This window comes from Alligator sinensis, unplaced genomic scaffold (genome assembly GCF_000455745.1).
Source record: "Alligator sinensis unplaced genomic scaffold, ASM45574v1 scaffold159_2, whole genome shotgun sequence".
In the NCBI taxonomy this organism is placed as follows: domain Eukaryota; kingdom Metazoa; phylum Chordata; order Crocodylia; family Alligatoridae; genus Alligator; species Alligator sinensis.
Window position 1 is genome coordinate 2,488,045 of NW_005841992.1, and position 16,953 is coordinate 2,504,997.

Genomic DNA, 16,953 nt, shown 5'->3' on the forward strand with positions numbered 1-16,953 from the left:
AGGGGCTAGAGACCCAGCCCGAAGGAGAGAGTACCCTCGACTGGCCCAAGCTGGGGCCAGGACTAGGAGAGTCAAAAGGGCCAGGGGCCCACCGCGAGGGACGCCCAAGAGCCGGGGGCCTGGGGTCCCGACTGGCCTGGAGGTGGGCCAGGGCAAGTGGCCGAAGGTCCCGGGGGAACCACACCCGAGAGGGGAGCATGGCTTCGGGGGGCCTAGGTAGCCCGGATGAAGGCGGAGTGGCCGCCTGATAGGAGAGGATCATAGAGGGGTCCTGTTGGGAAGATTCTGGGGCCCAGTGTGGGGCCGATGATTATGGGAACACCAAGATGCCATCTGCGAGGCTTGGGCTGCGGTATTGGGGAGGTAGGAGCCGCAGGGAGCGCCCCCTGGCATCGGGGCACTACAATGGGCAGCCTCTCGCTTAATTGACATCTGTAATTGAATCAATTAACATAAAAGGCGTGGTGGGTGAGATAGGCGGGCGGTTGCCCAGAGACAGGTGGGCGAGCCGCGGAGATCGGCCCCGAGGAGGCCCCCTGTCACAGTGGGAAATGGAGCAAAGAAACACGAGAGTATGGTGTTAGCTTTGCAGTCAAAAATAAGCTGCTGTTTGCAATAGAATCCCCAAACAAAGGCTCCAAAAGATTAATGGTACTTCAACTCACTACTGCCTCTGGTCCTGTCAGTCTCTTATGTGCATATGCTCCAACTCTCACCACTTCATTTGAATCAAAGGACCACTTCTACGATGACCTTAGTACCTTAATCAATAATATTTCACCTAAGGAAAAAATTCTCCTGCTCAGAGACTTCAACACAAGGGTTGGCACTGAGCATGCTGCCTGTTTGGACACCAGTAGTGTCAGCAAAATGAATGAAAATGGACAACATTTGCTCAAGCTATGTTCATGCAATGAGCTATGTATAACAAAGTCTTTCTTCAATGTGAAACCTCAAAAAAAGTATCTTGGAACCACCCATGATCTGGATGCTGGCATCAACTTGACGTGATTATCACCTACTCACGAGACTTCTATGATGTAATAATTGCATGATACTGTTAGAGTGCTGACTGTAATACTGATCATTCATTGGCATGCACTAAAGCCAAATTGCATCCCAGGAAATTGTACAAGAGCAAGAAACTCTCCTTAATATGAATAAAAGCCACATGACTGAAAGCTGAAGACATGTCATCTCAATTCATTAAATCTCTCTCCAGGGCTCTGTCATATCTTAAGCCATGTAATACTGCTGAGGAGAGATGGGTTCAGCTCAAAGAAGCCATCTATCAAACTGCTTTGGACTCTCGTGGTACCTTGCATCACAGCTTAAATGACTGGTTTGATGAGAACTCATCTGAAATGATATCACTCATAGAAAAGTTCTTCAAAAGATGACTGGACGCATACCTTGCTAGGGTCATCTGACCTCAGCAGTCTTTCCTGCCTTTGAGCAGGGGGGCTGGACCTGATGATCTCGTGAAGTCCTTTCCAGCTCCTAACTTCTATGAATCTATGAAAATAAATGGTCTGCTCTCCTTAAATATAAGTGTGACCCTCTAACTTGCAGGTGCTTTGAGTCTGCTAAAACTGCAGACCCTTGCAGACAGAGTGTACCCTGAGTCTCAGTGTGGTTTCAGATCTGGTAGATCCACGATATATATATTCTCCTCGAGACAGCTACAACAAAAGTGCCGTGAACAAAGGAAATCTGTACACAGCATTTGTCAATCTCACCAAAACTTTTGATCTTGTCAGCAGAGACGGATTGTTCTGAAACCTGAAGAAGATTGGCTGCCCTCTTAAGCCTCTGAGCATCATTAAGTCCTTCCATGTTGATATGCATGGAATGGTGCTGTTTGATGGGTCATGTTTGTCAGAATTTGAAATCAAAAGTGGTATCAAACAGGGCTGTGTCTTCACTCTGATGCTTTTTGGGATTTTCATTGCTGTCCTACTCAAATATGCATTCAGTGGCTGTCCTACTCAAATATGCATTCAGGCCAGATCCAATCGGAAATTCTTTAACCTTGCTCATCTCAAAGTGAAAATAAAAACTTAAGAAGTTCTTATCCATGAAATGCTCTTTGCCAATGACACAGCAATTAGTCATTCAGAAGCAAGACTGTAAAGTCTCATGGATTGCCTTTCTCATGCTCATAATGATTTCGGTCTGACCATTAGCCTAAAGAAGACAGTAATCATGGATCAACAAGTTTACCACCCTCCCAAAGTTAGAATAAATGATGAAAGCCTGGGAGTGATTGAAAAAAATCACTTACTTGGGCTCCACTGTCTCTCAAAATCTTGGCTTGGAAGCTGAAATTAACACTAACATTGGAAAGGCAAGCAACATCATGACTAAACTTCAAAAGAGAGTTTGGAAAAACAGAGTGCTCGCTCTGTTGACAAAGATGTCCATCTACAGAGTTTGTGTACTTAGCTCTCTATTGTAAGGCAGGAAAATGTGGACTGCTTACATCAAAGAAGAAAGAAAACTGAACAGTTCTCATCTTCAAAGTCTCTACCGTATCCTGGGCATAATATGGCATGACAAAATCTCCAACACTGCTATTCTGGAACAGGCCAAGATGCTCAGTATTTTTGTCCTCCTGAGACAGATGCCTCCATTGGTTAGGACATGTGAACCATATGAGCGATGGCCAAATTCCCAAGGGCATACTCTATGGTGAGCTGACCACTGGCAAACATCAACTTGGATGGCCAAACTCCGTTTAGCTGATGTCTTCAAGAAAAATCTTTGTGAGCTGCACATTGATGGACAATGCTGGGAATCAATTACTTCAGACCACTGTGAATGGAAAGTCGCTGTGAAACAGGGCCTACATCGTTTGAGATGGAGGGGGGTCAATGATGAGCTAGAGAAGAGGTGTCAGAGGCAGACAAAACAAAATGGTACTCAGCATGTCAGTGCAAGCTCAACCAAGTTTTTATGTGCAACTTGCCAGTCTACCTGTCATACATTGGACTCCTCAGCCACTCAAGAAGCTGTGGTAGTACCCAGTAATCTGCCAAGAGGGCAATTCCCGTGGTCTCCTGAGACTTCTGGCTGCCAATGAATGATGAATTCCCTGTACTACAGTAATCCCCTCCTTGCCACGTTGGGATTATTGCCTGTACTGAACATGCTGCATAAATTTCTGCTTGAAATTCAGGAAAACAAGAGTGAAAACATTATTGGGGTAAGGAGGACTCTCCAAATAAGGCAGGAGGTAGGAGAGAGAGAGAGGCTGCTAGCCAGCAATTACTGTGAGTTGCAAAGCTGCCACTTCAGTGGTAGATGTGCCTCAGCTCCATATAAAGGACAAGCATCAAAGGGTCATGACAGGTGAAATTTTCTACAGAAAGACAACCTTTCCCTGAGGGAGTGCTAGCAGGGGCAAGACAGTAAGGCAGGCACTTCTGATGAAGGTGCTGCTGCTGTGTACCACCATCAAATACAATTATCAGTGGTGAACAGCAGGGGCCCCATTCGTCTGTATTCTGTGGCAGTTTTTCACTGCCAGCACAGTGGGACAGGACCTTAGTATACATGATAGTAAGGCTGCAAGTTTTTAGGGTTTACCCATTGCTCTACATCACCACTTAATGACCTCACAGATTGATACCAGGTGGAGGGTGATAATGATATCAGGAAACCCTAAATAAATATACTGTTGCACCATCTCTTGTATCCTTGAAATGCCTAATGAAAATGTTCTGCTGGGAGGCTGTGCTATATCAGACTGTATGTAAGTGATAGCATAAGACTCTCATTTATTGTATGACGATTGCAAAACTCTTGGATTTAATCCCTAAGAAGCTCATTATATTGACCACCCTTTCCTGAGCTCAGGTCTGTCCAAACACAGCACTTGTGGTTTACGATTAGGTGATGTTCAGGAGACTCAGCATACAAGTTGGTCACAAAATTAGTATAGAGTATCTGAGTCACAGTCAGATTTAAGTTAATTTCCCAGACTTTGTTGCTTGCTTTTTAGAGAAGAATATGTCTAATTTTCTCTCTTGTTGCAGACACATCAGTTCTGATCTCACATTTCATGTAAAAGCACCAGCACAGGAAAACAGTAGATATGTTTAAGATGAAGAACAACTCCTCTCAAAACTGGTTTAGTTGCATGTATTTTCTTCCCCATAACCCATGTAGAAACATGGGGATAGAAAGGCCATTCAGGCCATCAAGTCCAGTCCCCTATATTTATGGCCAACCATTTATCCAGAGAGTTGTAAAAACTGGGCCCCTCAATCCCCCCTCACACCTCAGCCACAAAGCACCTTATGAAAACAAAAGCAAAATCATTCTACAGTATGTCATAGGTAAAAGCAGGGGAGCCACAGGCACTTCCTAGGTCTTGCCACTGCAGTGGCAGCAAAGTTATTAAGGTTATTGTCAGCTAATTCTAGGAAGAGAACTATGTCCCACACTGGAGAGTAAGCCACCCCCACCCTTTCTTCTCCCCCTTCATCTACCCCACTTTCAAGTCCTTTCTAGTCTGACCTGGGAGAGAAACTCATTCTTGCTCCCAAATCTAGTGATCAGTTTGACTCTGAAGTGGAAAAGCAAGATTCTCTAGAGAGGTGCTTGAGAGGTTTCAAAGTACTGTCAAGTAGGCCTGTGTGAAGCAGCTAGTATTCACTTCTGATTTGGATTTGGCCGATTCAGGGGACAGCAATTCAATTTGATGATTCAAATCGTTGTCCTGAATTGACTTGGCCAAATCTCATTCGGAGATTCAGCCACCACTGAACGGAGTGAATCTCCAAATTGAACGGGCCCCATCCCCGGCCCGCTCTCCCTGCCCCGTCAATGGATTTCCCGCCCAGCCCCAGCCTCCTGCCTCATTTAAAAAAAAAAAAAGAAAAAAAAAAAAGCCTGGAACTCACTGGCTACTACCAGGCAGGGGGGGTGAGGGGGGGTGATCTCCACCGCCCCCCACTGGCCCACGCTGCATGGGGGACTCTGTTACATGCCTCCATCCCTTGCTCACTCTCCCAGCCCTAGCATCCTGGCTCTTAAAAAAAAAAAAAAGAAAAAAAAAAAAGCCCCCACTCACCAGCTGCTGCCAGGTTGGGGACGGGGCAATCCCCACTGCCCCGTGCTGCATGGGGGGGTTCTGCCATGAGTCCCCAGAAGCCCTGATGGCTGCTGCAGCAGCCCGTAACTATGGGGCTTTTTTGTTTGTTTGTTTTAAGAGCCTGGGGCTTTGTTTGAAGAGCCTGGAGCTGGGGCCGGGGGCGGCAGCCGTGGCGGGGCTGGGAGAGTGGGTGGGGGATGGGGGTGTGGGGCAGTGGGGGACAGCTCCTCCTAATTATCTGCATACCCCTCTGTGCATCATGGGAATGCTCCATAAAGCACAACATTTTCTATGCATTTGTTGATTGATGCAACGCATAAGAGTCCATATAATATCACTAGAGAGTTTCCTGTTTACTTGTGATTATAAACCTCTTTCAGCTAAAAGGGATCCATATATAAGCTGTAGCATGTGGGGACATTACTGACATAGATGCAACTCTTCAGAACACATGGTCCATCACATGGCTTATGTTCACCCGGAGTCATTATTATTTTATGACATAAAACATATGAGGTATTCTTAATTCATATAACTCAGTACAAACTATGAGTGTAGCAGACTTCAGATATTCTTCATTTTCCCAACAAAGTTCCCTTATGTATGAAAAGACATACAAATAGAAGCTGCTTATATAAAATGAAAGGAGACTTACTTTTTGACATATTATATTTCTCAGTAAAGTGAAAGGCATGTCACGCCTTGCTTTCTCAACTAAGGCATGTCAGTTAATCTGTGGCATGTAGCAACCAAACAAACAGCTTGTTATATGCCTATCACTTCACTGTGAGGCATTCCCCATAACATCACTACCCTGACTGCAAACTATTAGAAGGCCTATTCACCAGGAATGTAATATTTTGTGCCCATCTATAACCCGTGACCATTAGAGATGAAAGGGGGAAATGAGAAGTATAGACAGATATACATATTTCCAAACACAAATACTTAATTAGGATAAGTAAGGGTGTAAATTAAAATGTATTTATACAAATTCTAGACCATTGGAACTATTAAAGATGAAAAGATCTCATTATCTGTTTCTCTCTGCTGCTCAAAAACTCTGGAAGCCAAGGAGTTATTATGGAAGCACTTAAAGGAGTCCAGGCTGGAGCTCATTAGTTGAGGTTCCAATAGATTCCTCTGGCTCTTAGTCTCAGCTGCTCTGTTTTTTTCTTTGGGGTCAGATTTGCAGAACTGCTCAGCAGAGTTGCCAAATGAAAGGCCAAGAATTCTGAAAAACAGCCAACCAAAATGCAGATCCCTTGTAACAGTGATCAAAGAAACGTCTCATTCTAGTACCTGCCAGGGTTAGACACCTCAACAGGCAGCAGTTTGTGGGGCATGCCCTCATTCTACCTCCTCCAAACCAGCTTGAAGAGTAGAAGGAAAATGTGCACTTAAAACACTATGCTTTCTGGCAGCTGAACCCTTCCTGGATCCCGCACTGGCCAGCACAGAACTGTGATACTTCCAGTGCAGGTCAGGACCTGTTCCTTTAGCTAGGCTGTCAGAACTTCCTCCAGTAACCAGTTCCTAGAAGCTCTTGGAGGCCAATTTATTCACTCCTTTTGAAGGCTATGAAGCCCTATTAATGAGTTAAAAATGTATCAAGCTCTTGATCTCATCAATGGGTTGCATTCATTGAATGTGACTAAAACAGATGAGGAAGAGCTTGAGGACATTTTTAATGGCATAGGGAAGCTGTCAATATAGTACAGAGTTATTGTAAAAAAAATTACTTTCCCATGCTTCATGCCCCTAGGAAAGTTCCTTCCATACTAAAACAGAGGCTGAAGGAAAAGCTGAGCAGAAGAATTAATGGGGTGGCTAAGCTCATTGGGCACTGCAGGAAAAAATATGGTACCTTTTCGTAATATTTTGACTGGAGTTGTTCTTCTTTGAGCCAGTACTTAATGAGTCAAAAATTAAATAAATCTATGAAAAAGGAACATTTTCCATTACCTATATAGGGAGGAATCTTTGAAGAGATGGCTAAAGCTATTAAATATTTTTCTAGGGTGTGGGAGCCAAGTTGCACCTGCAGCTGGAACTAAGAGCCCTTGACATCTTCCCAAACATGGTCAAAATCAGGGAGCATGGTACACAGGAGCCTGGGGGGAAGCTTTGATACCACAGCAATTGAGACCCGGGACCTGGATTTTGAGCCTGTGCCCTCCACCCCAAAGGAGCCCCTTCCCCCCTGCTGGTCCTTGACCCTACAGAGAGCAGCCAAGCTTGCAGGCCCTGGGACACTGTTCCCCACTTTGCTGCCATGGGTATTCCAAACCCACTTCTCTGACACCTTGCTACCTCCCTTCCAGATCCACAAAGTGCCCAACCCCACCACCACAACCACAATCCCCAGAACCCATGGCTAGCCCTCTCCCAACTTCTGCTGATGAGTCAGGCACCAACTGAGGACACCATGCAGCCTGGGAAGGTACGGTTCAGCCCTGCTACATACAGCCATGATGGGGACCCAGGTACTGGGGGAAATGCAGAGCCCCTCAAAGGAAGTTGGGTAGGAAGAGGGAGTGGGGGGACTTGCAGCTGCTACAGGCCATCCCCATGGTCAGAGCCCTCTCTTAGGCCATTGTGACTGAGAAGCCCAGAAAGGGGCCGGGGGGTGGGGTGGGGAGGGGCATTCAGGGATAAGGGTGTGAGGGGAGGGTGAATTGCCCTGCCTGACCACACAAAGCATAGGCCCCCAAGCCACTATCTGCTTGAGAGGTTTCTGGGATTTCTGTCTTTCAGCACTGGGCAGACCAGTCTTCCCACCCCTTTTCCACCTCCCTCTCCCTCCCATTCTGGACCACAGCTGAGGCACTGATCTCTTCCCCACCCCACTCCTGCTCCCCCCACCCTCCCTTGGGCAGTTGGCAGCCCATCTCCCTTTCTATGGAACATAAATCTGTTTTATTCACACCTCCCTGCTCTATATCTCCTGGCCATGATCAGCTCCTCCCAGAGCAGTGGTGCTGAAGCAGCTTCCCTTCCCCCTTGCTCACTAAAAGGCACTGAAAGAGTTTATTAAGCTATGCAAACAAAGTTTAAAAAACAGGTACAAGAGCTGGCATTTGGCACCCTGCCCTAGTTGGCAGTGCCACAGACCCAGGTGGCAGAGAGGACACCAAGAAAGGAGATAACACACAGCTATCTGTGAGAACCACTGGAGTAGCAGTACATCAGGAATGAGAAAAATTCCCCCTTGCCAAACAACTCCTCTCCCAGGTAGGAGTCCCACATGGGAACTGTTAGCTAATCTGGTCCCACTGCCAGGGTGACTCTCAAGTTGTACACCTGGAAAGGCTTGCAAATGGCACTCCAGCACTTTCCCCCCACCCATCTGATCCAATCCCTGGAAAAAGTCCATGGGTGCCAGGTGATTTGGAGTCTCATGGCACAGGCTGTCACTGTACTAACCTCTCAAGGCAACCCTTACTCCCCCTTCTGCAGTCCTGACCCCATTCCAGTTCCAGTCAGCCCCCGCAACCCCAGCCCCTGAAAGTAAAACAAATCCCACCTCCAACCCCTACGAAAGTATTCAAAGTAGAAGAATAATGCAGAAAGCCAAAGGCAGTGCAGGGCAGGGCTCTTCTTAGGTAGTTGGGGTCTGGGGAAACCTCCCCCGGAGTCAGGTCATGGGTTGAGCATAGTGTCAATAGCTGTGGTGATTTCAAACTAGTCCAGGGGTGTCATTTCATTCCAGTGGAGCCACATGTAGTACATAAATGGTAACCCAGGTGCACATTGAACAGCAACCCGGGCTTTCCCAGTGCACTGTCAAACCAGATAGCCCCCCTACAGCTCTCAAGCATTTCCTAGGGGACCATGTCTTGCAGCAGGAGCACAGCATATTGGTGTACAGAAGCACTGGTAGCAACACCGCCTTCATGAGTGCTACGTGCCCCCCCTGTGGAGAGATGGTGCTCATGCCACAGATCTAACCTCTACTTAAACTTGGCCTCCTTTTTCTCCCAGGCCATCTTTCTGCTCAGCTTGGGGTCAAACTCCACCCCGAGGATCTTGACTCCCTCACAGGGAACCAAGACCTCCAGGGACTCCAGGTCCCTGAGCTCACCCACAGCCAGGCAGGTGCTCTTGCTCATATTGAGCTTAGCCCCTGCTGCTGCTATGTAGACCTCTGTGTGCCACAGGGCTCTTTCTACTGAACACTTATTCTAGCACAGGATATTTAGGTTGTCCATGTAGGCCAGGACCCTGGTCTCTTCCTTTGGGGGTCAGAATAGATGGCCCACTGAGGTTCCTTCTGACCTTAGAATCTATGAATCCTAGAATCTATGAATCTTCCGTGCTTCCGCCAGGGATCTGGACTCTGCTCATCCCAGGGTTTTGCCTGATGTGCTGGGTCAGGGGTTCAATGGTGCAGATAAACAGGATCAGGGAGAGCGGGCAGCCCTGATGAACCCCCAACTCTATTGCTCTCTGCTTGCTCAAGAACCCATTGACCACCACCTCACTGCTCACGTCCGTGTACAGAGTCCTTATCCAGGCAGCGATGGTCAACGGGTGCAATGAGGTGCTGGTCAATGGGCCCATTCGCCTCAGCATCTCAAAGGGAAAATGGTGTGATACTCTGTTGTAGACCTTTTCCAAGTCCAGGTTTAGCACAGCAGCCTTCTGCCCTCTGTCCCATTCCAGCTGGAGTGTGTTCCCCATATGCAGCAGGGCCCCATGGATCCAATATCCTGGCACCACACACAATTGGTTCTCATGGATGGATTTAAATTACACTGCACTGGTTTTACCCCCACAGAATCCAGAGAGCCATGTGTGTCTCTTTCTGGGGATCCAGAGGGGAGAAGATGGCAAGGAAGACCCTGTACAAGAAGAAACAGATCAGGGTACACAAGCCAGATCTGCAAGCTGGCGACCAGTGCAGAGATAAAAACAGTCTGTTTTGTCAGGTACTTTGCAGGTCACATCCTGAGATGGTGGGGGCTGTATGCACCAACCAATGGGAGACTGTGGACCATGGAACACCCCTGGTTCTACAAAGTCCTAAATGAGTTCTGGAGTGAGTATGGGTTACAGAATGAAAGCCCGGTGACTATGTCCAACCACAGGAAGATACAGAAGGTGGTCCAAACCGGAGACAGGCTATCAACTGTGGAACTGCTCCCCAGTGATGACTGCCCGGCCATCTGGGAGTAGATCTTCCACAAGGACCTATGAAAGGACCACAGAGACTTGAACTGGCAAAGAGCTCACTGCGCACTGCCAGTGAGGGGGTGGAGACACAGAGAGGGGCAAGGGACTCGACCCAGCTGCCCCAGGGAAATCTGCCAAGGCACAAGAGAGACCATCAATTACCTGTTATGACTCTGTCCATACACCAAGGGGGTGTGGAAAAAGGTAAACCGGCTCCACAAAGAGCTGACAGGGGTCAGGCTGATGATGAGGGAGGCAGCACTGTATGGACACCTGACTAAACATCAGGGGGCCCCAACAACTTGCTTCAACCAGTCCGTGTCCTGCATCAGAAGCACCCTGTGGAAGTGCAGGAACCTCCTGATGTACAGACACACAGAACTCAAGGAAACAGACTGTGTTAAAATGTTGCTGTGTGAACTCCAGCCCTACTACCAGAAATCAGTGGGAGACGATAGAGAAGCTGTAGCCACCTGGCAAAGGGTCACTTGGCACAGCCTGTTCAAAGACCCCCCTAGAAGGGGAGTGGACAGGGATAACAGAGAGGACAGTGACACAACTGGACCTGGAGACAGCGATGATGACAGCAGCAGTGGAAGCAACAGTGACAGCGACAATGACAGTGAATGAACTGAGAATGTAAACCCCCAAATTGTGGCTAAGACTAAAAGACTGTGATTGAGTTAGGGAAAGGACTGTGGACGGGTGCACAGGAGCATGGGTCCATGAGTACGTTTATTGTAATGGGCACATGGGTTTTAAATGTCGTGTAAGGCGTGCGAAGAAAAGCTTTTGCTTGATACTATATATATTAACAATATATATATAGAGAGAAATATATTAAAAAAAAAAAAGAGCACAGCATGTTGGCTGGTGTTCCCTTGGGAGTAATGGCAAAGCTTATCCTTCCAGGCCCAGGCAACTCTCACTAGAGAAATGCTGGAAGTGAAGTACTGCTCCTGCACAGACAGCACTGAAACACCTCTCCTATAAGAGAAGGACAGGGGTAGGAACAGTGGAAGAGGTGTGCAGGCACAGTCAACTCTCTCTCACCAGGGAAATGTTGGGAGTGAGGTACCCCATTAGCACCTCTCCAGGTATGGTCCAAATCCCTGCAAGATCCTGGGTCCCTGAACCCTTTGAAGGAGTGGAGCAGGTGCCCATTACAGTGCCCGGAGAGGAACCTAGGCTCTCCCTCCCCAGCAGCCCACCCCAGCACCACTGAATAGCCTGCTGCTCTCCCGCAGCACAGCCAAGATCCCAGTCTCCACTGTGCCAGGTGGAGGGCAGTGGCATGGCTCCTCACCTCAGGTGAGGAAAGGGTCCAGACAGGGGACTCACCATAGTTACCTTCCTATCTCCACACGAGCGCCCAGATAACTTCTGGGAGGGTCTCAAATGCCTGCCCTCATACTTACTTTTATCAGTAAAAGTTGCAACCTCACACAAAGACACTGTGTCTCTCCTGTCTAACTGCAGAGACACCACCTGTGTGAGGGAGGACAGCACAGCGAGGGTGTGATGTCAACTCAAGACCAGGGGACCACACAGCTGCAGAGTACATGAGGAATGTCTGTAGGAGGCATCAAAGAAGCAAGAAGGAGATGCTGCAGGCCTTGGACACTCTCTCCGAACTCCAGGCACACAGACCCGACTCCTGGCATCAGGAGCTGTGGGACTGGTATGAGAGACTCCAGATATAGATGAGAAATATGTTCAGGATGAGGGATGCCTACACCTGGGCTTCTGAGGCACAAGAATGGGGGGTCAAGATGGCCATCTGCTGTTTCAAGGAGATAATCTGAACCTCCATGGAGCTAGCAGAATTGAAGTTCCAGGAGAGGGAATTTATGGACAGGATCCTGAATGATTTTGTATTCACCTATGACACCCCTGACTGACAGCAGTGCTGCCTCTCACAGAAAGCCTGTAGCTCTAGGCTGCTACCCAGCCCTCCACAGCATGCTGTGCCCTGCCCCAGGGCCTCTGCCTGGGGGTGACAAGAATGAGGGTTCCATGGGAGGAACCCATGATTGCTGGCTGGGTAGGGGGAATGCCCTGACTGGGAGCAACCAGAGTGGGAGGGGGATCCGAGACAGGAGTACTATGGGTGACTCATGATCCAGGGAAGCAAAGAGGCCACAGGTGGAGCCTGCTCTGGTGGGCAGCAGTGGGCCAAGGAAGCAGGACCGGGGTGCCTGGGCCCCAGTGCCAGGGCCATCAGGGACACTACCTTGCCCCCTCCCCAAAGCTGATCCACTCCCCTCCAGCCCTGGCGGTCACCCTGTATATGCAGGCCCCCCAAACAGTTCCAGGATAGTCCCAAAGGGCCACAGGAGCACTCATAACCAGGAGGAGAGTGCAGCCCAGCAGCCTGTGGAGCCAGGCTGTCACTGGATCTGTGTCTGGCAACAGAGCCTGCTGTTCCTAACTTGTCCACCCACCAGGCAGGGGCCCAGGGTTGAGCTCTTCCACTCTTCACAGACCCCCTCCTGGTCTAGGTCCCATTGCAGGGAAGTGGTGCAGCTTTGGCAGGGATAGGCAGCCCTCAGGCTTAGTTCTGCTGCATGACATGAGCCGTAGGTGTGTCTCTTCTGCCCAAGCTTTCTGAAAGACCTCCTCCCTGGTTTCACAGATGTTGTGGAGGACACCTGTGACAATGATGAGTCACATCAAGTTCTCTTTGTCCACCTCATGATGCACACTGAAAGCCCACCAGTGTGTTTTGAGGTGGCCAAAGGTGCACTGCATTGTTATGTGGCAACTGCTCAGGCAGTAGTTGGAGTGCTCCTTCTGGTGGCCCAGCTTCTCCCCATAGGGCTTCATCAGCCAGAGCAGGAGGGGTAAGCTGAGTCCCCAATGTTGAAGGGATGGACAACAACATCTGATGACAAAATCAGAGACCCCAGGAGCATAGTGCCCACTCTCCATAAGCCTGAGGAGCAGAAAGTTACAGAAGACATGGGCATAATGAATGCTGGCCACCCAGCTGGTGAAGATGTGGGTGAAGTGGCCCTGGTGGTCAACATCCTGCAAGACAATGAAGAAGTAGCTCTTGAAGTTGATGAATGCCTGGGCAACCTGGGCTGGGCAGAGGATGGGGATGTGGGTGCTGTCCATGGGCCCCATGCAGTTGGGGAAGCCCAGGAAGCTGAAGATGGTGACTACCTTCTGAGGGTTAATGAAGCATTTGACCAGGACTTCCTGAATAATCAGAGATACTTCCTGGAAAACCTCTTCAGCCCTAGTCTTGCCTATGCTGAATTGGTTAGCAACGTAGTAATGACTGCTGGGGGGGACCAGCTTCATGACAGTGATGGCCACCTGCATCTCCAAAGTGAGGGGTGGCCACATGCTGATGTCTTGGTGCACAATGTAGGGGGCCAGCTGGGTGCAATGTCTATGAAGGTGGCCAGTGCACGGGGACGCTCTGGACCCACTGTTTATCATCCCAAGTGTCCAGGATGATCCACTCCCACCAGTTGCTGCTGGTGAGTGGGCCCAAGAGACAATCGTCTAGAGGTAGTGCCAGAGCACCCTGGAGTCCTGGGTGGCCTTGTCTTTATCAGCCATGTGAAAGTCGTGGCCTTGTCCAGAATGCTTGGTGAGTCAAGCGTGTGGTAGGTGGCTCCACACAGGATGTCTGACTGTTGGCTCAGGGGCACGAAGCCATGTCCCATGGTGACTAGCTGCCAGCTCATGTCTCGGTGGGCGTACATGATGTCCTGCAGCTCCTGGGTCTCTCTGCTTGGGTGCGGGTGGTGGGTTGCCATGGCAGGGTGCAGGCAGACTGGGACACAGAGGCACATGCAATTCATGACAGAGGGTGCTCGCTTTGGGGCTCTTTTGGAAGACTAGCCTTGGTGCAGGGGAGGGTCTATGGTGACATGGCAGGGAGTTGGGGTTCCATACCCAGCAGCCAATCAGGAGTGCTCAGCTGTGCTCAGCTGGGACAGCCCATGGGGCATGCTGGGAGGTGTGCAGGAGCACTGCCAACCTGCAGATCTCAGCCATTGCAGGCATCCTGTATGCCCCCACCAAAGGGCAAACATACTGTTTGCTATTGATCTAACTTGGGTCACTTACAGAAAACCACATAACTTAGATTGATTCCTCTTCAGGCGTTTTGAACATCTGTTCTTAGGCTATGGGAGGCCAATGTTAGCTGAAACTGACCGTAAACCACTTAATGACATTGCCAAAGGAGCCTGACAAACACCCCTACCACAAAGAATACAGCAATTATTTCTTCAGCTACAAATATATGACTTGCTAATTATATGCAAACCTGGGAAATATTTGGTGGTTGCAGACACCCTGTCTAGACCAGTTGACAGAAAGAGGCTGCTTTCCCAGCTGTTGTCCAGCATGTGGATAAACTAGGAGTCAGATTTTGTTCCACTTGTTAGGCATCTAAGTGGACTTGGGCTCCTCAGTGTGATTCCATTCTGTTCAGTTCCCTGAAAATCCATTAATTAATTTTCTTTTATAGTATGAATACATCTTACTCTAATGATTGATTTGGAAAAAAAGCAGTGAGGAGGAGGACCCAGCCTCATTTTTTATTAACTGTTTTTTTCATGGTCTCAATCAGGGTGGAATACAGTCATGGTTAGGCAGCTAGGTCCACTTACATACAAAACAGAATTTGGTGACCAGTCCAATGATGATTTACCTACTTCCAGTATAGTTAGACTCCCTGATCTCCTTCCTAACAGCAAAACTTCCCTTCCTTGATCACAGTGGCTGCTTGTACATGCCACAAGGGCTTAATTCAGTTTTGTTCTCCCTAAATTGAAACAGTGGGTTTTTAAAAATACCACCTCAATTTAAGGAGAATTAAACCGAACTAAACCCCCATGGTGTATACACAAGAGTGGGTCCTGATCTTTACCTGCTTCTCTGGAGGCAGAGTGGGGAGAGCAAACTGCCGGCAAGCCGAAAAGTCCCTGAGGTAGGGGGAGGCCGATGCTTCCCTCTGTGGTGGTGGTGGTACCCCCCAGGTGGCACCTGCCCACTGGCACTCAGCCCAGGTGGTCCCAGGAGGCACCACAGCCATGGAGGGAAGCACCAGCCCCCCTGCAGCTGTGGAGGGAAGTACTAAGCCTCTGCACAGCTCTGGCAGGCAGGCAGGCTCAGGGTAGGAAAAAAAACGATCAGGCTCACTGCTTTATTTTTCCTTTTCAGTGGAGCCAGTGTGCATGAGCTGCTGTGAGGCTACCTGCATGAGCTTCCTGCACAGCCCCTGAGCTGCACGGGGCCCAGTGCTTTCCTCCACAGCTGTTGCACTTTGTTAGGTAGCAAACTAAAACACCTTGGAGGTGTTTTATTTTGCTACGTACCAAAGTCATTTAAAGCACTATATGCCACCGACAGTGTCAACAACAGTGCCGTTAAAGCGCAATATGCCTCCGACAGTGTAAACAGCAACGCCATTAAAGTAGTGCAAAAGGCCAATTTTGTGGTGTGTACAAGGGCCCATGTCTCCTGCCAACAGGCAAAACTTGTCTCAGCATGCAACTAGCCACCTGCCATTACAGTCTTGAAGGTCATTAATACAGTCATTTCCACAAGAGGTGGAGCCACAGAAATAATTTATTTTTGTTCCTTTCTTTTCCTTGACTTAAAATAAAGTTCAGCCATATTATATTCTGGTTATTTCTGTGTCATGGTTTTGTAGTTAGGGGCTAGAAGAGATCTTACAAGATCATCGGGTCCAGTCCTCCTGCAGTTGGGCCGGAAAGACTGTTTGATCCCTTCTTACGTTTTCTTACAGTGCCTTCTTATATACTAACAGTCTTTCAAATCTGCTTTGATCCTATGCTTGAAATTAGAAAAAGCAGGATATCTGCATTTACAATTTACACTAGAGAAGGCTATATTTTTAAAAAGACATATGTGCATAAAAATGGCCACATGAAAACTGGGCAATTTCTCTCAGACAATTTTCAGTTTCCCTGTATTTTATCTGCAACTGCACATAAAGCTAACTAGTTTACTTCATTATTGTGTTTTTTCATGCTCAGCCTAACTAGGAGCACATCATCGTTGCCAAAAAACATCATCCCAAAAAGGTAACACATATTGAGCTGGAAGGTAGTGAGGTATATTGTGAGATTTCCCTCCAAATAAATGTGAAGCCATCCCCTGGCTTCCTGCAGACATTACACAGACATCTTGCATAGCACATTACATTTCTCTCTGTGTTAGTTAGTCACAGGGTTCATTTGCACATGAGCTGCAACATGCCAACACTTTTCCAAAACATTGGCTGAAGGTGGTGGTTCTAGCTCACTGGAGTTCTAATTCTCTTAACCTCTAGAGGCTCCTGGAAGAGAACCAAACACACACAAGCTGTGATTACTACATGTGTTCAAGCTGCAAATAAGAGACAGACAGGCTGGACACATGCTGTAATAACTCCCATTCAAGAGGAGAATATCATTGTCATGGTCCTTTGCCACATGCTTGAGATCGTTCTTAAGGAATAATAAGTTTTGTCGTCATTATTTATGGAGTGCACCAGAAGTATTTTCTGGAGCGTAATTGAAAGGGTCAGTCAGGGTGGTGCTGGCTTTTCAGAAATGTTATTAAGAAGAATTCCTCCTGTTTTGCCTCCTGATTCTGACAAATGACACCCCTTCCACATGGTAAGTCTTCGGTGTCATATTAGTGCTGAA

At 48.2% G+C, this 16,953-nt stretch overlaps 1 long non-coding RNA gene across 1 annotated transcript in view; it reads left to right on the forward strand.

The window, feature by feature from the left end:
• LOC102382800 overlaps positions 1-7,535 on the forward strand; it is a 24,428-nt gene extending 16,893 nt beyond the window's left edge. Inside the window, exon 3 of the long non-coding RNA XR_323570.1 lies at positions 7,423-7,535. This is a non-coding gene — a long non-coding RNA (uncharacterized LOC102382800). The remainder of the gene's footprint in view (positions 1-7,422) is intronic.
• The last annotated feature ends 9,418 nt before the right edge of the window (positions 7,536-16,953 follow it).